Source organism: Podarcis filfolensis (assembly GCF_964270895.1).
Source record: "Podarcis filfolensis genome assembly, chromosome: 6".
In the NCBI taxonomy this organism is placed as follows: domain Eukaryota; kingdom Metazoa; phylum Chordata; class Lepidosauria; order Squamata; family Lacertidae; genus Podarcis; species Podarcis filfolensis.
Window position 1 is genome coordinate 39,202,830 of NC_139609.1, and position 24,654 is coordinate 39,227,483.

A 24,654-nucleotide genomic window follows, 5' to 3' on the forward strand; every position below is an offset into this window, starting at 1 on the left:
GAGTGAATAATCACCCCTCATTTAAATTCTGGGTACCTTCCAGTTTTAATTTAGTTCCAAGAAAACCAGACAGAAAACGCAGATGTAAAATACAGTAGTTAAATGTAACACTGCAAATAAAGTACATATAGATAAAATTAGAGCTGTGAAGTGAGAGACTCATCAAAGTAAAAGTAACTGTGACTAAGGAGTATGAAAATAAAACGGGATTAACATATGTGGTGATGGGGTAATTAAATCCTTAGTGTTTTCACTGTAATGATTTTATAGCTTCTTCTTACGCTTGCCAGTTTGGAGGGTGCCAGTAAATATTTTCTTAATCACAAAAAGAGACAATATGTGTCCCACTGTTTCATTCATAACATTTGATTAACTTGAGAAGGCTACATTCTTACATTAAAGAACAAAGAGCTTGAAGTGGACATGTTATAGGTTTGAAAACACGTCCCTGGAACGAATGATTAACCAGAAATTTTACGGCAAGGAAGGATAAATGAGGGAAAGAAAGGAAAAGAGAGAAAGGAAAAGTCGACTTGTCTTGACAGAATAGCCTGATCCTGTAATAAACCTTCCCAAAGTCAACAGTTCATAAAGTCTTTTGTTCTAGTAAGAGGGTCTTTAATTTTTAACACAAACTCACACTTTGGGTATGCACGAGCTTAAGTAAAATTAGAAGACATGTATATAATAGGATTTAATGGATTATCATCTGCATTTTCCAAAGATGTCAGCTTCTCTCAGCTCTGATGGAGTAGCACTTAATGTAAATTTAATTTGAAGTGATGTATGGAAGGCTTGAGGTGATACTCTGTGATTCCCTAACTGCCTAGAGAGCCTCTGTGGGTAGCATCTGGATTTGGCGGCTCCACATGCCCAGCAGCATAGACTAACTAGGATTAATGAGATGGCCTGTTCACCAGTGATCCAAAGGAGGTATGCTACATTTACTCCCAACAATATGAAGAGGAGGGCGAGTTTCCTTTGGGGGCACACACTGTTTGATGAAACTTAATGATGGTCTTGCAATAAAGTGCAATAAATACACAGTGTTGAAAGCTTTGCTGCTCAGTCCAATTTAAATGCCTTTTTCACCATGAAATCGTGTTTGGGATGGAAACTCTTTTTTTTTTTTTTGGAGATCTGAATTATAATTACCAGTGGATTGTTGTTTTTGCATAGTTATGAAAATGTGATTTTTAAACGTAATTGTCCTAATTATGTAACAGATAATTGGTTTCTTTCAGGGGAATTTGCTGAGATGTAGACAAATTCTCAAGCTGCCTGTTTTGCAAAGTTACCGGGATTCCTTTGAGATTGTGGGAAGATTGGGGGTGGGGTGGGGGAGATAAAAGAAACTCAGACAACCTCCACATTATTAAGTGTATGTGTCTTTCTATTTTATCTAAACGAGTGGCTATTAAGTTAGACAAAACTTTTCCATGTGGCCTCAGCTTCATTTAGGCATTTGGATTGCATTTTGCCTTTGTATCTCACTGAAGCATTGAATGAAACCTCGGCTAATTTCAAATTCCCTTTGTCATCGTGGTTTCCAGCCAAAAGTCTATAATAAATGGTCAGAAGATGAGCTGAGACTGAATGAATAGTGAGTGGTATTCATCAGCCAAACATAGAGTCCAGATCCAATTATATGTATTCATTAAGTGATAATGATATCATGGTCTTTAACTAGGAAGAAAAGAGTGTAATTGAATAATAACAGTTGTACAATCCCAACGGAACACACTTTCCATCCCAGCATAGCGACCCTTGGGGATGATGCAGGATTGATGGAATTCTATTACTCTTTGATAGATTTATTATGAAGGGCTGAGTGGAGTTGCTGCCCCACTTTGTCACTCACACTAATCAGTATCGTAAGGCCCCGAGCGTGCAGGCTTTTGTATCCCTTTGACAAAGACAAGGTTAGGGGAGGCTGACAGACACCCAGACCTTTACAAACCCATACCGCAAGATGAAATGGGCCAGCTGAGCTCTGTGCTGGGACAGAATTTTAATTTGTTTATCAATGGCTCACATGGGCAACACCATAAGGATATTTGTCAGAGGAGTAACACTGAGGCTAAACTCTTTTGTTTGACAAGTGGAGCTTGGGAAAATATTTATTGAACTGTAAAAATCAGGGGGAAATGAAAGAAAGGGTGTTTCTTTTTTTTAAAAAAAGAAGAAGAAGTCTGAGTGGAAAATAACTCACATTACTGTGCATGAAATTTAAAGATGTTCGTGTTTCTTTTCTCTCCCCTCCCCCACCTCCGTTAGAAGCTTTTATTTGCCACAGAAGGCAACTTTTACCCTATGCTTGTCACTTCAGTGCATTGCTAATTTAGATATTGTTTGGGACTTTAAAACATGAATGGGAAAATGGGAGGGAGGAATTTTAGGATGTTTCTGAAGCCAAATTTTCAGTTCTAGTTTTCAGCCTGTTCTCAGTAAATTGAAAGAAAGAAAGAAAGAAAGAAAGAAAGAAAAGATGTCTTGTAGTTCTAGCAAGGAAATATGGCATTTGCCAACACAGCTTAAGATGCCTTCTCTGTGTGTGCATAACATGGTTCCCCCTCTCTCTCTTTCTCTCTCTGCTCCTCTGTTTTGAAATTCAAATACAAGCCATGGTCTTTGTCACTTTGGCCTCCATCTATCCTCAGCCCATATGAATCAGCAGAAGAGACAATTTGTTGTGCTTCTGATCAGAACAGGATCTGCAGCCATGATTGGCATAAACAAGGCCCCTGCAGCTGCCAGGGTTTGTTTTTCGTTCGTGTTGTTGAGTGATATATATTTGAATCCTCCTTTTCATGTTGGGTTACTTCCCAGCCTATTTGCAGATGAAGAAGAGGCTGACAGATTTGACTCTGGCTGCTGGAGGCTCAGTGTCTTCTGTGGCTGCTCTTAGACTGATCCATTCTCCATGTGAATGGATTAATCCAGTCCTTCTGCAAACGGAACAGTCCACAGTGAGCCTGGCAGGTGTCAGCAAAATATTTTGCAGCAGGTTCAGTGGAGCAAGTTTTTGTGCAGTGTTGTGGTGAAAAGAGGGCAATGCAGCAGCTCCCTGGTTCAAACATCATCTGCATTACAAACTCACTAAGTAGGCAAGTGACCAAGCCTTGGTGTAGGGGTAGGCAACCTAAGGCCCGTGGGCCGGATGCGGCCCAATCGCCTTCTAAATCCAGCCCGCGGATGGTCCAGGAATCAGTGTGTTTTTACATGAGTAGAATGTATCCTTTTATTTAAAATGCATCTCTGTGTTATTTGTGGGGCCTGCCTGGTGTTTTTACATGAGTAGAACGTGTGCTTTTATTTAAAATGCATCTCTGGGTTATTTGTGGGGTATAGGAACTCATTCATTTCCCCCCCCCCAAAAAAATATAGTCCGGCCCACCACATGGTCTGAGGGACGGTGGACCGGCCCACGGCTGAAAAAGGTTGCTGACCCCTGCCTTGGTGCTTTGCAAGGTTGTTGAAAGAATTAGAATGTGTGTACCTGTGAAGTACTTGGAACATTCTATAGTGTGCTTTATAGATACTAAGGCAGTAATACTACTTAATCTTGGGAGTAAGGTCCATTGAACACAACAGGACTTACTTCTGAGCAAGCATGTACTCAGGATAGTAATGTAAGCTGGGAGCAAGTCCTATAGACCTCAGTGGAATTTACTTCCAGGTATACATACTTATGGTTGGCCTGGATACAGGTAAAGGTAAAAAAGGTAAAGGACCCCTGGACAGTCAAAGGCGACTATGAGGTTGCAGCTCTCATCTTGCTTTCAGGCCGAGGGAGCCGGCGTTTATCCACAGACAGCTTTCCAGGTCATGTGGTCAGCATGACTAAACTGCTTCTGGCGCAACAGAACACCGTGATGAGTGACAGAGCGCATGGAAATGCCGTTTACTTTCCTGCCACTGGCATGCTTTCGAACTGCTAGGTTGGCAGGAGCTAGGACAGAGCAACAGGAGTGCATCCCGTTGCAGAGATTCGAAACGCCAACCTTCTGATCAGCAAACTCAAGAGGCTCGTTGGTTTAGACCATGCACATCCTAATAGGGTACAGCATTCAGCACTAGGGAAAATATACCATTCGACGTAGCAGTACAGTACTGTTCACCATTTTGCTCTGTGAAACCTTAATGTGATTCTTAGTGCCATCTTTTCACACATGCTCATGGTACTCTTTTACATTTGCAAGTAAAAACTGCTTTAAAAGTTTTAAAACTTTAGGATAACATCAGGAACACAGGTGAAGCTCAAGCCTTTATCGTGTGAGCAGTGCTTTCAGTTTATATGTACTATTTATTTAATTATGTTTCGGCATGCCATGTTTTATTGGGTTTTATTATTTCACAAGTGATATGGCCCCAGATCCTTGGAGGCAGACTCCTCCGATGATGGCATCCCCGAGGAGAAGATGGATCCACTCCCTGTTCCACAAGGAGCCGAGGGCATCAGAGAACTGTATCCAAAACAGGATATTGTAGAGTTGGAAAACATTCAGAAAAAGGCAACCAAAATGATCAAGAGAAAAGTTTTTCTCCCTTTCCCCTGGCCCTAGAACTTGTGGACATCCAGTGAAGCTAAATGTTGGAAGATTCGGCAGGAAGTCCTTCTTCATATGGCACATAAAACCATGGAACTCTCTCCCACTGAAGGCAGTGATGGCCAGAATCTTAGATGGCTTTAAAAGAGTATTAGATAAATTCATGGAGGAGAAGGCTATTGATGGTGTTAGCCATGATGGCTATGTTTTTTCTCAATGGTTAGAGGCAGCAGTGCTTCTGAACACCTGTTGCTGGAAACCGCAGAAGGGGAGAGTGCTTTTGTGCTCAGGTCCTGCTTGCAAGTTTCCCAAAGTCATCTGGTTGGACACTGTGGGACCAGGATGCACCACTGGCCTGATCCGGTAGGTTCTTTGTAGGCTCTTATATGTTCTTATCACCTTTCTGGAACTCCAAGGAGATATTCCCAACACCAGACTCCTTGGACTGCTCTACAGATTCATTGGAGGATCAGGAGATCCCTGGGGTGATATCCCCAAAGGCTGGAAGCCTAGAAGAAGGCAATGGCTATAGAGCCTTTTCGCTGGACAGATGCAGGATTCACTGGGTAGGACCTCTAGTCAGTGAATGCCTAGCCCAGGTTATAAAGTTCTGCCAATCGCTCCACAACATGACCGCTCCTGCCATGAGTGCTGGAAGGAAGACTGCTCCTGCTGCAAGGCCAATTTCTACTTGGCCTAGGGGGCAGGGCCCAGATTAACCCTGAAAGAGGCTCCTGGGAGGCCACTGGGACATTGCTGGAGCAACTCTTGGGTTTGGGCAACTGGCTAAAATGTTTTACAATGTTTTAAATGGTTCTAATTTTGGTACCTCTGTTTTGTTTTTGTCGGGTTGGTGTTGGTTAAATGTTTAGCTGGAGTTGGTGGTTATTTTAATATATAACTGCAAGCTGTTTATTATTATTGTCATTGTTGTTGTTATTATTACAGTAGTACCTCTGGTTGCAGATGGGATCTGTTCTGGAGGTCCGGTTGGATCCTGAGATTTCTGCAACCTGAGGACCACTTCTGCGCATGCACGCATGGCGGTAGACAGAAACGGTTTACCCCTTCTGTGCATGCGCGCACGGTGAGACCCGGTCAGATACTTCCGGGTTTGCCGCTTTCATAACGTGAAGTTTACATAACCAGAGGGTTACTTAACCTGAGGTACTACTGTATTGTAGTTATTCTTGTTTCTATTGATTTATTGGTTGGTTTGTTGCTTATATAGGATTTTTTAAAAAAATGTTTGATGGTTTACTGTATTTTTATATATGTTCTAAGCCACCCAGAGTGGCTGGGGAAATCCAGCCAGATGGGCGGGATATAAATTAAAAAATATTATATCATTATGATATTATGCCTCAGCTGCGGAGTTACTGTGGTCCTGAAATCCACACCATAGTCCCTCTCCAGGGTACTGATCCTGCCTTGCCTTCCTTTCTGCCTGGAACTATTGGTCTCCTCTTTGCTTGAGCCATCACCTGTCTGTGGTCCTGGTTATCTCCATGGCCTGGGCTGAGATGTATTATTGATGTTATTGCTGTACATAACTTCAGCTGCCTTTGAGAAGAGCAGTGGCTGATAATTAACTAACTTATACAACTTATACTTTACATTATCTCAGAGGCTCATGTTGCATATGACCACAATAGGACTGTTCCAATGTTCATCTGATCACTCACACAGAATGGGGAGCTGCATCACTACCACTGGCTCTGCCCTCACTTCAGTGCCGGATTTATGTATAGGCTAAGTAGGCTGAAGCCTAGGGCCTCTAAATCTAGGGGGCCTTGCCAGCCCGCCTTCTCCCCAGCGGGCAGCCTCCCTTCTCCCAAAATTGCAAACCCAAGACTTCATGTGAGGGCAGAGCAACTCAGGCCTCTAAATCTAGGGGGCCTCACCAGCCTGCCCTCTCCCCAGTGCTGCAGTCTCTCCTCTCCCAAAATTGCAAACCCAAGACTTCATGAGAGGGCAGGGCAACTCAGGCCCATAACCTATGAGACTCAGGCCTAGCCAGTGGGGTCCAATTTGAAGCAGTGGGGCGCAACTTTGTTGTTTTTTTTGTAGGCCCCCAGTTCACAGCCAAAGTCAGCAAACTCTTGTAGATATAAATAAAATCCATCTAGATTGCCCTGGTGCGGGGGCCCCCTTAGGAGCAGCACACGGGGCCCAATTTGGCCAAATTGCTCCAATTGCCTTAAGGTCAGCCCTGATGAGACTGTGCAGGGGTTGGACTGACAAGCCCTGCATCTTCTAGGTCCCTGGTGTCACTATTCAGAGTACAAACTCAAGGACTTGTTATGGAAATACAGGGGGGACACCTATTGGAAATCAGTTTTGTCACCTCTCCCCCACCCCCAACCCCCGAGACAATGAGCCCAGCCACCTTTTATTCACAGTCGCATAAGCACTACACTACAGCATGGCCATAAACCTGTACGTTCAGATCCTACACATGTACAAACCATATGCAACCTACTGTTCTGCTTTGGAACAGGACTGCCTTCTTCCTCTGCTTCCCTGTGAGCCTATGCCAGCTAAAGCAAATAATGGCAGCCCAGCAAGATAACTTGAGCAGAGCTTTCATAATTCCAGCAAACGTTCTAGGCAGTGCTGGATCCACCAACCCACATCCCTGGGTGGAGAATAAATCCTTATACTGACTCATTCTAAGTAGCTAAAGATGAAGTTGATCAAAGGCTTATATCTCAATGGTTGACTGCCTGCTTTTGAAGACAGAAGAATCTCTGATATCTTCAGGCAGGGCTGTGAAAGACCCCTGTCTGAAGCCCCGGAGAGCAACTGCCCGTCAGCATCAATAATACTGAGCTAGGTTGTCTGATGTGGTACAAAGCAGCTTCCTGTATTCCTAAAATTTAATCAGATTGCTTTATAACTGAAGCAATCTGCAAAGTAAATTTCCAGACATCTTTCCTACAAAGGTGAGGATTTAGATCTATCATGTCTTTTCACTAGAATGAAACCTTTGAAAACCCAGACAATCACCACACTGAAACTCTGGAGATTGACAGAATAAGACTTTCTCAATGGAGATCTTCTTTTCAGCATGAGACTTGCAGCTGTTCTCCTTGTGGTTCCTATAACGACTGCAGTGCAGATGAAGGCAGAATCCATCACCTGTGAACTCAGTGTGGATCCAATCTGATGCCAGATAAAGTATGAGTGATTGAGAGGTGCCCAGGCCAAACCCAGACAGATGTGCACACTTGTAGGCAGGCTTTTTCCATGTGATTTGGTGTCCCTGGACACTCAGTGGGATAGGACAGCGTGGTGGAGTGATGCTGCTCATCTAGCCTCTAGGTGGTTACATCACTGATGGTTACTAGGAGGCAGAGGGTGAGATGGGCATGATGCAAACAAGCTGGCAGGAGCACTGGGTTGCTCTACTGGTGCATTTGCACCATACCAACCTAATCATCTCTTCCATTCCATGCAGCAACATGACCAACTAAAGTTGAGTGGGGACTGGTGCTGTCCCACCATGCTGTCTGCTACTGGCATATAGTTCATACATGCAAAAGCTCATTCAGACACTGTGCTCCAGAAGCAAAGGACAGGCTGGCATCCCTGAGCACCTGCAATCCTGCTCCTGTCTCTGCACATAGAATGACAGAAGCATTGAATTGTAGATTTGGAAATCCAGCCCAGCCCTCTGCAATGCAGAAATCTTTTGCCCAAAATGGGGACCGGACCCACGACCCTGAGATCATGCCTCCTCATGATTTCTACCGACTGAGCTATCCCACATATGTTTATACAAATATCAGAGGGGTGCCATTAGTATAATCTGCACGAGACAAAGCATGGCAAATGAAGGCATCAATCTAGCCTCCGTTTTGCTTAACAAAGGCCACCAAATGCCTCCTGAAGCAAAATTTTAAAAAAAGTTCTGCATAACTCGCTATATCTGCTCTGGCTCGGGTTCTGGAAAATAGAAGCAAGCTCCATAAATGCGACGTGTACAGCAAAGCTACCTCTGTGCGTGTGTGCCTTTGATAGAGGTGATGCTGTGTGTTGATGATGCATTCTGGTTTCACAAGATTTGCGGCACACTGGCAGCCACCGATGCCTATCTGTTTCTGCTCTGTTGCCCTTGCCTCTTTTTCGAATGTACACAGGGTACATAATGGAGGTAGGGCCTGTGTTACCATTAGCCGCATAGAGAGCCACTTCTTGCAGAGCAGATGTCATTTGTAATGTTGCAGAGACTGCCCATGTAAACCCTGCCTCAGCTGGCCAAAGAGCTAACCAGCTTGGAGGAAGGATGCCTCACAAACAGATGGGCACGAATAAAGGCAGGCCAAAGGACCACACGAGAACATGAGGTGACGCTGTGGCCAGGAACATCAATGTGTCTTTCCAGGCTTTCCCTACCATGGCAAAGGCCCATGCAGAAAATAGGCAAGCATCGGTTGGCGATGGATGTGGAATCAAGTGGAGATGCTGGCGGCAATCCTAAACTTACTTTATTTGGAAGCAAATCCCATTGAAATCAATAGGACATACTTCCAAGTAAACATGATTAGAATTGGGCTGCCTATCTAAAAGTGGAGACGTGTTTATTTCTGTGCTTCCACCGTTGTTTGGCCATTCAGGTGAAAAACTGGTGGGAAGAGCCAGAACAACAGTGTTTGAGCCTGGCTGAGTTTAGAATGTTTTGGCCAGTTCTGAAACCTGTCCTATGCAGTTACTCAGGACACAATGACGCATATGGATACATCTCTAACTGAGCCAGTTTATAGGCAGAGGCTGTGGTCTCTAAGCCATTTACTGCTACTTGGAGGGAAATGTATTATGCAGCTGTTTACAAGAGGGAAAACTGATTTAACTTTTTTAAAAAACCCCACACAAAACAAATACGGTCTTGTTCCTTCCTATGCTTGCTAGTTTTTGTGCAGGACAATAAACAGCATTTCTAAAAGTTACTTTTCAAATGCACTTATTATTAAACAAAAAAGCCGCTTTAATGCAAGAGTAAGAAGGTAAGAGGGACGCGGGTGGTGCTGTGGGTTAAACCACAGAGCCTAGGGCTTGCTGATCAGAAGGTCGGTGGTTCGAATCCCCGCGACGGGGTGAGCTCCCGTTGCTCGGTCCCTGCTCCTGCCAACCTAGCAGTTCGAAAGCACATCAAAGTGCAAGTAGATAAATAGGCACCACTCCAGCGGGAAGGTAAACGGCGTTTCTGTGCACTGCTCTGGTTTGCCTGAAGCAGGTTAGTCATGCTGGCCACATGACCCGGAAGCTGTACACCGGCTCCCTCGGCCTATAAAGCGAGATGAGCACCGCAACCCCAGAGTCGTCCGCAACTGGACCTAATGGTCAGGGGTTCCTTTACCTTTTTAAGAAGGTAAGAACATAAGAAAAGACTGCTGTATCAGACCATTGGCCCATCTAGTCCACCTTACTGTAGGAAAATCACAAGCAGGACCTGACCACAAGAGCATTCTCCCCTCCTGTGGTTTCCAACAGTTGGTATTCACTGCAATCTTTCTTTATAGAGGAGTTACTTCATCCCCTTGATCATTCTGGTGGCCCTTTTCTGAACCTACTCCATCTCTACAATATCATTTCTGAGGTGAGGTGGCCAGAGCTGTACACAGTAATACAAATGTGGTCACCCCATAGATAATCATATTATGATATCAGCTGTTTTATTTTCAGTTCCTTACCTAATAATCCCTAACACAGAATTTGCCATTCCCCACCCCCCACAGCTGCAGCACAATGGGTCAACATCTTCATTGAGCTATCTACTACAACCCCACGGTCTTGTTCCTAGTCTGTCACCACCATTTCAGGCCCTATAAGCATATATGTGAAATTAAGATATTTTTGCCCCAATATGCACTGCATTACACTTGTTTACACTGAATTGCACTTGCCATTTTACTGCCCATTCACTCAAATTGGAGAGGTCCAAATTTGGAATTCCTGCCTGCACCCCCTAGTCCCAGTATCTCTAAGTGGGTTTTGTGAACCCTGCCAATGAAGTACCGCTGGATCTATTTCTTTGTGTATCCTGGGGATTTACTTCCCCTAAGACAGCAGAGTGTACACTAGCTGACTTATCTCTGAACCATGGCAACAGTTTGAAAAGGTAAAGCAGAGAGTACACCGAAGAGCCATTTGTCAAGAGCAATTGCAAGCAGTCCAAAAGTGCAGGCAGAGTATATGAATCATGATGTAAAAATGGTGAAAGGCAGGCACTTAGACCAGTTGTGGTAATACTGGGACAGAGCCTAGCTGTGGCATGATTTACTAAAATTGTGTGCAGAGGGACAAGTGCAATGGAAAAAGAATTAAAGTTTGCCTTTGTATCTCATGAGGCATAGGGAATTTAATTTGACAACACACACAATTCACAACTTTGGGTCGGAAGGAAATGGTGGCACAGCAATTGTAAGGCCCCTCCCCACCCCATTCCTCCCAGCCCTGCAAATGAAACCTGTAACATGGACAAATTAGCAAAGTTATACCTACACTATTGGTGGGGGCAAAATGAAAGAGAGAAATGGGATCCCCTCCCCTTTCTGATTACTGTGTGCGCTCTCTCTCTCACCTCAAGTATGCTCAACAGGGATTGTTGTTGTTGTTGTTGTTGTTGTTTAGTCGTGTCCGACTCTTCGTGACCCCATGGACCAGAGCAAGCCAGGCACTCCTGTCTTCCACTGCCTCCCGCAGTTTGGTCAAACTCATGTTGGCAGCTTCGAGAACACTGTCCAACCATCTCGTCCTCTGTCGTCCCCTTCTCCTTATGCCCTCAATCTTTCCCAACATCAGGTTCTTTTCCAGGGAGTCTTCTCTTCTCATGAGGTGGCCAAAGTATTGGAGCCTCAGCTTCGAGTCAACAGGGATAGCTCAATACATTTTGCTGCCTGAGGCTCAGGATAAGATACAATGTACAGAAGTCAACTGGACTGGAAGTTGACTCTACATTACTGGTTCTGGAAAAGACCGGTCACTTGTCTAACAATTTTCTCAGGTGCCAGGCATGGGGAGCAGCACACTGGTGCTGCTCTGGGCACCCTGCTCACTTACCTCATTGTCTGCCTGACCCTGCTGCTGAGGTCATTCCACACTCCTGGTGAGCACCTGTGCTACCACTCTTGCTAGCTTTGCTCTGTGACCTTTGAATGAAGAAAGTTCCTCTGCAAGCTTGATTTCAAAGGTGCAATTAGGTAATTTTAGACTCTAGACTTCATAGGCTTATGGGAACCCCTTCTCAAGGTGTGCAATGTGCATTACCTCAGAATGTAGTAAGGCAGCCCTACTGCCCTGGAGGTGCCCCTCTTGCTCATTCTTCTGAGTAGAACCCTAGATGTCCGACCCAAGTCTTGCCCGGATGACACTGCACCATTGAGATGAATGGGAGCCACACAAGGATACCACTGTACACTTCCCATTTATTTCAATGAGGCTGCAGAAGAGTACATCCTGGTGGATTGTGCCCGCTGCTGTTTCAGCCTAATGTACAGTAAACAGCGGTTAGTCAAAGTGATTTGTTTATCCTAGCACTGAAATAGCGCCTCTTTTGTCGCAGTCAGTTTAAATTAAGTGACTCCAGTCCAGATTTAATTTTCAATTAATAAGAGTTATTACAGGATAATTAGATGCCAATTGATTAGTAAAAATGTTGCTGAAATATAACAACTTCAGTTATTATACTTCAACCAACATATTTTTATAATCAATTGGTATTTAGTCTTGTTACATGTAAATCAAAGCTATTTAAGACTGGGTGAACAAATATTCTGTTTCATTCCATAAAACCATAATTGTTTTGCCTAATAGCCATTATGCTAAATAAATGTAATGGAGTGGATTTTCTGGGGCTTGGCTGTCAACAAATTTATTGATAGAGGTTCACAGCACAATTCTGTGTAAGCCTGCGTACGCAGTGCTGGCTTGAAACGCAGCTGTGCCATTCTTTTCCTCAACTTGGACAGAAGCTGGTTTTGGGGAAAATGCATGAAGAACACAGTATTTCATAAGAAAATACAAAATAGGTATGAATTGTGGCAATGTTGTGTGTACACCACTTCTCAAACCAGAGGTGGGAGTGCAATGAAATGTGTACACAGCTTACAAGTGCTCAGAAATAAGTACCACAGAGTTCAGCGGTACTTACTTGGACTTCGTCCCATCTTCTTATGCACTATGTTGGCTAAGTCTGATGGGAGCTGGACTCCACTCATCTGGAGAGTCTGGAGAGTCACTAATTCCCCCATCCTTGCATTTCCTCCTGTAAAGAAAGACATGCCTATTTGATTTATGCTTGCCACGCAGCAAGTAAAGGGACCACATCTTTATTAGGAAACAAGGTGTGATTTGGTGATCCTCAAATGATGCAAAGTGGCTTTAATAAGGCAGGAATATTCAACACAGGAATTAATTTCCATCATCAGGTGAACAGGTTATAGAAGCGATGGGCTTCTGTTCCTTGTCTCTGACCACCAATCATACCCCCTACCTACACCAATGGCCACTGGAGTCTTCCAGCACCATTTCTGAGCCTTGTCTGGCCTATGCATTATTAGATATAATGCAATTTTGGCAGTATTGCCAAAATGTTCTCTTAATTACAGATTTGGAGAACATGCATGGGATATTAACAAGGAGTAAGATGTTGAGTCCTGGAAGAGGAAATCTTTCCCATATTCTCAGGAGGATCACTTTTCCCCCTTGAAATTTCATGGAGGTTTAAATGGCAGTTCTCTGTAGTTTCCAAGGCCTATAACACTTTCCCCTTCCATTTTATTTGAACAACTACAGTAAATCACCATTTGCTGTGACTGGAGCTGCAGGGTTTGTAAGTACCATAAAACTCTCTCTTTTTCCCCTGCCCAACAGAAAAAAGATCAGGGGAAAATCCAACACATATATCAAAAATAATCTTTCTTTTCTTTTCTTTTCTTTTCTTTTCTTTTCTTTTCTTTTCTTTTCTTTTCTTTCTTTCTTTCTTGTCAAGGTACACTAATAAGGTGAGCTTAATGCTGAGGGAAATCACTGAAGTGATTTCAGAAGCAACCAAGTAAATAAGCCTCGATGATCTCAGTGACCCAGCTGTTCAATCCAAATCATGGGATAAAAACAGCTCTTCGCAACACTGCAAGCTAGTCTTTATTGTTATCGAAATGAAGGAACAGCTTTTGGGGAGTCATAACAATAATCTTCCTTTTCAAGCTATGCTTTGCAGTTCTTCACAATCATTTGTTGCTGTTTTCAACCCAGGGCAAGGTGCTTTTTTAAAAAAAGAAAGACTGTCATTTAACTTCTGAATGAGATTTCTGCTTCAGCTTTTGAAGACGCTGTTGCCTTGTTTTTAAAAAATAACTCCTTCTGCATTGATTTAGGTAATGTTACTATTGAAATTTGTTGGTCACTTAATTCTCCATTGGCAATTTTCCACGTACAACAATAAATGGAAAACTTCCTTCCATTATTGTCTTGGGGAAACTCAAATAGTTGAGTCTCTTCTGGCCCATCTTCCACCAAAATTTGTTGCACACTATCATCACATTTGTTCCAAAAATTAGGCCAAGTAGCAGGATACCCTTGCCTGTGCTGGATAGGGGAGCACCCTCTTAAAGCAGCAGGTGTGCTTTGGAGATGCTCCAGGAGCCATCTTTGCCACATGAATTCCAGAGGCTAGAAGCACATTTTACCAGATTTGCCTGGCATGCCATTCACTTTTGTTCCTTGACAGAGATAGCTTTGCCACGGTAACCGGTGGCAGACTTTGGGCTCTAAAATTTGGGGCCCATCACCTCTTGTCCCCCAGTCTAAAGCATTGTTTTGGTGCCCCTGCAGCATGGCACCTGCACTGGTTAAGCTAAGGGTAGATCTACTATGAAACTAATGAAGCTTAAGCATCAGGGTCCCTAATCCCATTTGGACCCCAGAAGTGGCCTCAGTCCACATTGCATAAAATTTGGATCCAATCTGAGTCGCACGACTCAAGCTGATTACTTTTTTGTTATATATAATTCAACAAAGTCTGAGAGTCAGTAGCAGAGACGTCGTAAAGGTGGAGTGTCACAGTAAGTTCGCTGTTCTTCTGTGGCTAAGGTACGCCCCCCCTTTTTTAACAGAGGTCAAGACCCTTGAGGAATAACAATGAGTTCTCAAAAGTACTTAAGTGAATACCTGAAAATGCAAACTCATGGAAAATTTGTGGTGAACTGTCGTGGAACAACCCCATTGAAGAAGATAACAGTGGTTACCCAGACCTTGCTTCTGGTCGTGAAGGGGCCCCCATGATAGTTCAAGCCTCAATGTAAGTCCACCAGTGGGTCATGCCACCCTAAAACCGCCTCTGCTGTGACTCTTCCACTGGTCACCTTGAGATTCCAATACTGCTCTGTGTGGGCCTGCCCTTAAAGTTGGTTCAGAAATTGCAGCTAGTACATAATGCAGAAGCCACCTACACACTGTTTGTATATTGCACCACTGCAAATAAGCTACCGCATCAGGATTAACGTTTCAGTGTTAATTTATAAAGCCTTAAACAACTTAGGTGTAGTTTCCTGAAAAAAGCATCTTCACTTACTACCCTTAGTCACTGCAACCAGCTGATGAGACCCTCCTGGCTGTGCAACAGCTGACAGGACTTTGCTTGGCAGCCACCAGGGGGAGGGCCTCCTTGGTGGTGGTGCCCTGAACCAGCTCATCCGTAAGCTCAGATGGGCCCCAACTTTAAAAGCTATGTACCACCCCAACACTTATTTTTGAATAAGAAAATTCACACACATACAGGGCTACACATTTAATGTAATGTGTACTTTGGTCCTTAGACTAAGGACCAGGGCCAATAAAATGGCCGCCTCATGGAGACAGCCATCACATGGACCTATTCAAAATGGCTTCCATGGAGAGACTGGTTTGGGGGGCACCAGCCCTAATTGCTGTTGTTGCATCAGTAACCTAGACTTTGTGTACCAAGTCACAGGGCCAGGATGGCTCATAATGAATGCGGAATGCTTCTGTGATAGTTATTATAATGGTACTAATCTTATGGTTATATTAAAACATCCTTGTAAACCAGGTATCCAATTAAATAAATAGATCACAGCCACAAATCAAGTCACCCACTGTAACAATTCTAAATTGTACCTGGAATAAGAAAACAGTATAGATAAAAGTCATAAAAAGCGCACACTATTTGATTAGATTCAAGCCAGTGGAATCAACTGGCTTTGCTCATTTAACCTGTCTTCTGATTGCAGTACTGCCGTCATATCGCTGCAGGGTGGATGTGTTCATACTGAACTATTAATCTGTTTCAAAATGCCATAACATTTCCATGAAGAACTTCCTAATTTTTTTTCAGAAATTAAATGTCTGTTTAAAGTTCATTCCCTCCTGCTGCAACTAATTGAAATGAGATTTGGTTTATCTTTATGACATGAAAATGGGATAGAGTTTCATAATAATAACAATAATGATAACTCTATAGATTTTAGGACTAGTAGTTAATAATTATAGTAGATGCGAAGATTAGACAAGAGTAATGCAGCATAAACACACCGTCATTATTTGTTGGGAGGTGTGATTGGGTGTCGCTTCGTTAACGGCTGCTTCTTAATTTTTGTGCCTATTTTCAGCTCTCATCGAATTTTTATGGAATGCTTTAATTTATAGAGAGCCAGTAGAAAAATAGTTTGGGAACCCGTTTGTCAAGCCAGCAAGCATTGCCATGGGAAAAGAAGTAGGCTGAAAATGCCAATGTCCAGACATAAAAAGGCCAAAACCCCAGGCGAGGACATAAAAAAATGTACTTATACCACTGTGCCTAGTTAGTAGGTGGAAGAGTTAATGTTGTAGATAGAAATCCCAAAGCTTCCTATTTCTCAACTGTTTTTACTCAGCTGATTCATTACTTGCTCCTCCCAGTTCCTTGTATACTTCTCCAGCAGGGGTCAATTATTTTTGACCTAACTTGCTAGATATGTTTACTGAGGTATCTAAGGTAGCAGGTAAATGTCAGCCTTATAAGTGCCTTTTGAGCAAGGGGAACGCTTAATAGAGTCCTAGCAAAATGCAGAGAGAGGAGGTTCTCCCCACCCTGCTATCTTCCTACCTTTGTTTGGTAAGGCTAAAAGCCTAGAACACCCTCTAGCAACCAGTCGTCATCTCCAAACACCTGGAGGGTCCCGGGTTGGCTGGCTTCAGAACTTTATTCCAAACTACTCAAATGGAAAATGCATGTACATTGCATCAATTGTGAATAATGCATGCAATATTCACAGCTTCTTCCCTTCAAAGAAGGCAGTTTTGTTCTAAGGGAGCAATAGGGCTTGCTGTTTCTACAAAAGGAAGGGAGACATAGCAAATGGTAGACCCAAACAGTATTCTGAAAGAATCAGCACACTTTAAACTTACTTGGGCAAACCCACACAAGCACAAAGCAAGAGCGCGAGAAATCCCCTGCTCTCAGTTGTGTGCCTAGGCAGCAGCTCTGCTTTTAATGGCTTATCTATGTACTTAAATTTGTTTCCAGTCACTGTTTTCCTTTCCGTATCTCCTCCCATAAAAGGACTGTGTTATCCCTAAGGCCTATGCATGGAGCAGCCCAAACACACAACTTTTGTTTGAAGGGGAAAGACTTGTTACTTGAGCAGTTTGGATGCTCATGAACCAGTGTAAGATGCTTCCCTGATGCAAGTGTGTAACAATACAGATTTCCATGCTAGCGTCAGCATGAAACCAAAGCAAAGAGAAGGAACTGCGCGCTTGTCCCAATTGCATGGAGCTCCTGTTGATTGTCAAGGATTCTAAATAGTGTGGGGAGCCACATGCTTACAGGAGGGCTCCCATCTGCATGAGTAACCCTTAAAAACACAAGAGGTGCATGGATAGGGTGACAAGGGCATGGCAGAGGGCCAAGAAGCATGGCTCAGCTCTTTCTTTCTTTCTTTCTTTCTTTCTTTCTTTCTTTCTTTCTTTTCCCCAAATCATTTTGAATCTGATTCTACAAATATGAATTTATAACCATACCAAATATACATCCATGTAAAGAGATTACTCTGAATCTCGGGACTTCCCCCATCCTCTCCATGGGTCCTATGGTCAACTGCATATTTTTACGTAATCTATATTTTGTGTCTATCCATATTATCCGTAGTATTTGTTACATTACAGGTAAGATTAAAATCTTGCTAATGTTTTCATCTGCTTACAGTGGTCTCCTAAATAAATTATAAACCTTTCCTGTTCTTTCTTGAGTTTCTTGTCTTCTTGGTCTCTGAGTTTTCTGGTCAGTTTTGCCATTTCAGCGTAGTCTTAGTTTGCCATTCCACTCTGGCAGGGACTCTTTCTTCTTTCCATCTCTGAGCTACTAGCATCCGTGCTGCTGTTGTCGGTACACATAAAAAGTCTTTTCTGTTCCTTTGGGATGTTGGTACGTATAATTCCTAATAGAAAGACTTCTGGTTTTTTGGGTTTTGTTTTTTTTACAAAGTTATTTTAAACATTTTTTCCAGTTCATTATATATCATTTCCCAGAAAGCCTTTATTACCTTACATGACTACCACAGCTCAGCTCTTTCTTTTCATGTGACTGTAAATGCCTGACAGGGAGTAACAGAACATGGCTAGTATTTCTGAGTCTCCTTGGATCGCAAATAGATACATTCAGTTTACTTTGCATTTCAAGGGTAGATTCCAATGGCGGTTAAGTAGCAATGAGTAGCATAGCATTACACTTTTGAGGAGCAACCAGATCTGTAATAATAATAGTAATAGTAATAGTAATAGTAATAGTAATAATAATTTATTTATACCCCGCCCATCATCTGGCTGGGCTTCCCCAGCCACTCTGAGCAGCTTCCAACAAAATATTAAAATAGATATACTACAGTCCCCTCTCCTTCCAAAATCTCTGCGGCTTTCTGTTGATTTAGATTTTTCATCTCTAAGCTTCTTTTTGTTGTTTACATGCTCAGCCATCAAGAGAGAATTTCCTATGTCTTGTCCTGGAGGGCACAACAACTGTGAAGGAAAGGGACTTGAAGGAAGGGGAGGGGGGTGGAAAGGAAGCTAACTAGGGAATGAAGATGAAAAGAAGGTCTCCAAGAGAGATGAAGAAGGCCTTCGCAGGAGGGAGGGGAAGGGGAGGGATTAGTTGACACAGTACACAATAGACAGTAATGGCTCTTTCAGCTGACTACTGTTTTATTGTGTAAATACATGCCTACGGGCTCTTTAAATTGCAGATTAGATACCTAGACACTGTATTTAGGAGGCATGGGTGAAAGAATAGCATTGGCTCCGTGGATGGAACAGAACTAAATTTTTTAAGAGCTTATGGTCCAGCATAGTAAGATGAACTGAGGAGCTGTTGGATGAACTGACTGGAGCTGTTAGGAACTGGATGTTCAAAGTGTGGATTCCTTCTATGCTTCTGTGATAGGTCAGAGTGCAAAAAAATCTTGATGCACTTGCTACCCCACAGAGTCAAAATCCTTATGAGAAGTGCTTGTAATTCTCATATTAGTTCATCTCTTTCTGCAGAGCCTATCTCATCCCCAAATTTAGTGTTTGCTTGCTAGTTAGTTAGTAAGTAGGTGTTAATGCCTTTTTGTTAAGCAGGAAGTCAGAGGAAGTTTGAGGCCTTCTGCCTCTTCCCTGAATTTTACCGAATCTCTGCTGACTTTGACTATTTGAGGGCATTTATAAAAACAGAGACGCTTACCTAAGTACCCATGTCTGATGTTGCTTTATTGGACCAAGTGCAGCTAAATTCTGGTTTAGTTTTAATTTCTTGCTCTGCACTATTTCTTCAAATGTCTGCAAAAGAGGCAGGTATAAGTAGTGCATACATAAACTAATATGATATCACAATTCAATCACTCAAAGAGACTATTCCAAACCTCAACGAAGTTGCTGCTAACCCTTGTTTCTCCTGCGACAGGAATGGGGAAACTGTGGCTCTTCAGATGTTGGAATCCAATTCCCATCATTCCTGAACATCAGCCATACAGACTGGAGCTGTTAAGAACTGGATCTCAACAATGTATCCAGTATTGGAGGGCCCCAGGTTCCCCATCCCTGACCTAAGAATGCGATGTATATTGGAGCCACAGAGGCAAAAAGTACACTTGTTGGCATCTGTCTGTCTCAAGAGACAATGGAGTGTGCCTCTGGAGGTGAAGTGACCTTGTCAGGCTGCAAGCCTGGGCAGTGTGTATGGAGGTCCTGGGCTGCCCAGATAACAAGACCCTCCTCTTGGCCTCACTGATGTGGTCCAAAGCAAAGCAGGGCAATATGTGTGGCACCAGCTTGGCTGCAGGAGTTGCTGGAAGGAGGCATACAAGGCACCACCCAACCCTCCACTCTGGATTTGTGTTTATTCCCTTAGCCTTTTCTTCTCCTAAAGATATCCCATAAGGCAGCAGAAGTTTAGCGTCTGTGTTTTCCTTCTCCAGATGAGCTACCTTCCCAGGTTGATGAGCCCCATCTTCCCCCCCAGTATGCTCTACAGTACATGTAGAAACCGCCTTCTTGATCATTGGACCCACTATTGGTCTTCTCCACTTAATCTGCTAGAACCTGTCTTCGCATGCATCACCAATGATTAGAAACCCATTGGCTCCCCTCACCTGGTTTAGCCTGCCAGTCGAAGTCATTTCCTAGGGTGTGGCTGCAGTTGCATGCTGACAGCTTCTATGAGCCACAGGTGAGAGCTGAGCACAGGGTAGGGGAAAGTATTTCTCACTCTCTAATAATGCCATTTATTTATTATAAATCTTTCTCCTCCTTTCCCCCCCTCTAATGTGGTCAAGACGGGGTACATGCTTCTCCCTCTCCTCATTTAATCCCCACAACCATGCTGTAAGGTAGCTTAGGCTGAGAGGCAGTAACTGGAATCAGAAATGTATAGGCAGCCAGTACAGTAATGCCAGAACTGGTGTTATACGGTCAGAACACTTTGCTCCCATCAGCAGTCTTGCATTCTGCAGTTTCTGAGATTTCTTCAAGGGCAGCCCAACATATCGAAGCAATATAATCTAAAGATCACTAGAGAATAGAACAGTGAGGCAACTTTTATCCTGTGCAGATAGAAGTGTAGTTGGGCTACCAACCAAAGCTGGTAGGTACTGAGATCATCTGTGCCTGCAGCGATGGTAATGGATCCAGGAGAATCCTCAATCTACAGACCTGTTCCTTCAAGGGTAGTTCAACTGCATTTAAAATTAGCTATGCAGCAGTCATCTTCAACCATTTCAAACCAGGGACCCACCCTTAAATCAAACATGTATTTGGGAACCCATTAAAATTTATTTAATATATCATCTATTTTCATGGAGGTAGTGCTGCTATTGTGATCCACCTTAGATCAAGCCATGACCAATATTGGGCCCAGCCCACCTGTTGAAGACTGATGCTGTACATCACACATCCATCCAGTCCATCACAGTGATGAGGCACCAGTTCAACACATCCACCACCTCACCTGCAGAGGACGGAAATGTGTGTCATTAGCATATTGATGGCAACATGCTCCAGAACTCTGATGAAGCTCACAAACTTTGCCTTTACAGTGGTACCTTGGGTTAAGAACTTAATTCGTTCTGGAGGTCTGTTCTTAACCTGAAACTGTTCTTAACCTGAGGTACCACTTTAGCTAATGGGGCCTCCTGCCGCTGCCACACGATTTCTGTTCTCATCCTGAAGCAAAGTTCTTAACCCGAGGTACTATTTCTGTGTTAGTGGAGTCTGTAACCTGAAGCGTCTGTAACCCAAGATCCAAATCATTTAATTTACTCTCCCTATCCCACTGAGATGACGACACAGTATGTTACTTATTCAACTGACCTTACCATTTAGTTTCATGAACTTATGACACTTAGGATTGAACAGTTTTCACTTTTAAAGGTCCTTTTATGTCTAGGAACCTTGGTACCTTGCTTACAATGTCCACTAAATCATACAGTGCAGTACAGATAAGGTGGAGATAAGGTGAACAAGCACTACCACTTGTTTATGTCATTGTTATTTTAAATTGTTTTAAATGCCAAAGCTGATGCATGTGGAATGGACCCCCTTCATAGGCATGTGCTAACTTAAGAGACATGTTAATTTGCCCTAAAGCTTTCTCCATGTATTAGAACATGCAGCCAATGCAAACTTGGTGAGTAAATCTTTCAGACAGCAATGTGGAAACCCAGAAAATGATTATCTCCATTGTCTTAGAAGTCTTACTTGTTCACGTGGTGTGGTAGCGTCTATCGTGATAAGAGATTTAGACATTTTAAAGCTGTAGGTGCTTAAACAAAGGAAAAAGAAATATCTTCAGTGCTTTTGTAATGCTGCATCTTGTAAACTGCTGCATTAAGTACATGTTTAATACGCTTGTGAGCAGAATCCCCTGCATTCACTCAAGATTTCCTAAAGGACAGATTCTCTGTAAATTATTAACTTTTATTGCCATCTTCTCCAGATTCATTTAGATTAACATTTAGCATCGTTACTCTTGAACTGACAAGCCATCAGGCTGGTCCCCCCCCCTTTTAATAAAAAAAGGGAGATGTACCATATACGTTGCTGACCTTTTGCTTATCTTGTATTTAAAACAATAAAGAAGCATAATGGCATGTTGGAACCTGACTAGTTGATTGTGGTGTAAGTTTCCATGGGCAGCTTCATGGCTTTGATAAAGGTGGAGGATGTTGCTTACAAGGGATGCTCATGCTGCAGTAATTTAGTGATGGGGTATCTGCATAGGACTTTTCAGGAATTGCCTACTATGTGTTGTATATTTTAAAAAAACTGTTGTCTAGCTGCACCATTCACGTAGGGTGAAAAAGGGCCTATCTGAGCTGTAGTGGTTATATGTCCCAAAGTATGGTGTCAAAGTATGGTGTTTGTACTTCTGCTGCAGTGTGAAGGCACCAGACCATGAGTGGAGAAGAGTCATGCAGATGTTCTTTTCAACTTTGGTGGCTTTAAAGGGGAATTAGACAAATTCATGGAGGTTATCACTGGCTACTAACTGTGCTGGTTTTGTGCTGCTTCTAGGATCACTGGTAGCATGCTTCTGAAAGCCAGTTCCTGGGGAACAACAGCGGGAGTGGAGTGTTGTCCTCATGTCTTGCTTCCCAGGGACATCTGCTTGGCCACCATTGGAAACACGATGGGCCTTTAATCTGATCCAAAAGTAGTTTTATTATGAGGAACCCCAGTCCTCCAGTGCCCCAGGCAATCTGCCTGAGAGGGTCTAAAGATTGCTTTGGACCTTACAAGAGGAACCAGGCAGATGTGTGAATGACTGACACTTCTGATTTTGACAATTCTACAGAAATATTGGAGGAGGAGAAATGTGCATCTGAAGACTGTGCATTTCATCCACACCTTTTCCATGTGCATGTTCTCCACTGGACTTCACAGCACAAATAACAAAACGGAAGGCATTTATGTTTGGCTTCCAATCTGGCTCCTTTTCCGTAACTTGTATTTTAAGGAAACAATTCATATTATAATCAGCAGTCCATATGAAGCGCAAGCTGAGCGACAGGGCAGAGCTTTTGATGTGCTGAATAAAGGTAGCCTTGCAGGCCTTATTGTTTTACTAACACCACAACACTCTTCTCCACAGTATGTGGTAGCATCCAGAGGAGTCACAGCCTCCTCGCCGTTGCCTTCACTATGCAGCAGTCACTTCAAACACAGTTTCATGAATAGGAGCCCATTTGACCCTTGACCACAACCAGCCTCTAAACTGGCAGACAGAGAATCGGAGTAATTTGTATCATTTCAATTAGTTACTAGCTGCATAACAGGGAGGTCATGGCTTTCTGAGGATGATCATTGCCCATGGCAACCAAACTTCAATGTACAATCCGTTTCCAAATACTTTCACTTAATAAATGTAAGTTCATAAACAAGGCCCAATTGTTGCAAGGGGACAACAAAGCTAATTATCTTGTACTGCTGCTGAATGAACGGAAGATGACATAATTTTGTCGGCAAAATGCTTTTTATTAACACAAAAAAGTCCGGGGGGTGGTGGTGGAGAGGATGGCAAATAAATGGCTTTAATAATGCCAGATGAATGAGAGGTATTGATCTCCGGTTATGTCCAAATGGTGAGGAGAAGCAAGTTTATATAAGAGCACTGTTGTTGTGCTACTGAGAGCGGGCAGTTTTTGTTCTGCAGTTTGTTCTGTGCACCAAAATTCTAAAATCCTAAAATCAATGTTGCCATTGTTGGGCCAAAACAGCACACCCGGACCCTAGACAATGCAAAGAATGTCAAAATATAGATAGCTCCCTGATACATACAGATCGGACCGCGAGAAGCTTTTGGTTGTTTTTTTCCTCCCCCCTTCTCAAAGAAAGGGCAGCTTGTTCCAGGCCGCACACAATGGTGTGTCTACACTGCCTTCTTGAAGCCCATGCAATAATTCAAGCCTTTGATTTGAAAAATGTTTTCTGTGCCTTCCTCCACATCTGCAAATACCTCCATTTTCCCTTGATGCCAGCCAATAGTTGTTAGCCTCTGAATGTTTTCCACTTGAGAAAGGGGGAAGAAGGAGGGGAGGGGAAGAAAAAAAAAGAGGACTAGTGTGTTGCTGGGGTGGAGTGGGTGGCGGCGGACGGAGGGGAGAAGTTAAGCACGTACCTAAGTTTTGCTATTTGGCTTTTGTTTTTTGATTTAAAATAAAGGTTTCCTTCTCTCATGTCACAATCTATTAGCCACAGGGAAGCCTGGTATCACAGTTCTCTCCCCTTCACCCCTGCATGTGTAGCAGATTTGACGGTGTGTGGAAACTAACATAGCCACTGCGCTGTGACCGCGTCGCCTGCAATCAGCCTGTGCTGCTGCTAAGATTAATCATGACAGTAGGCAATATTTCCAACATTATTAGAAGAGAAACCTAATATTTTGGGACATCAGGGATCTCTGAGCTGTTGTCCATCAAAGTGAGGACCTTCATTTTCTCCTCCTTGGATGGGTAACTTTACGTATTAACCATTTGATGGGTGGAAAGCCTTGGTGCACAGACCCATCCCGCTGTCTGCAAAGGCTCAGGCGGAGGATAACAGGCCAGGTGCCTAAAGTTAATCTTGGATGCTTTTC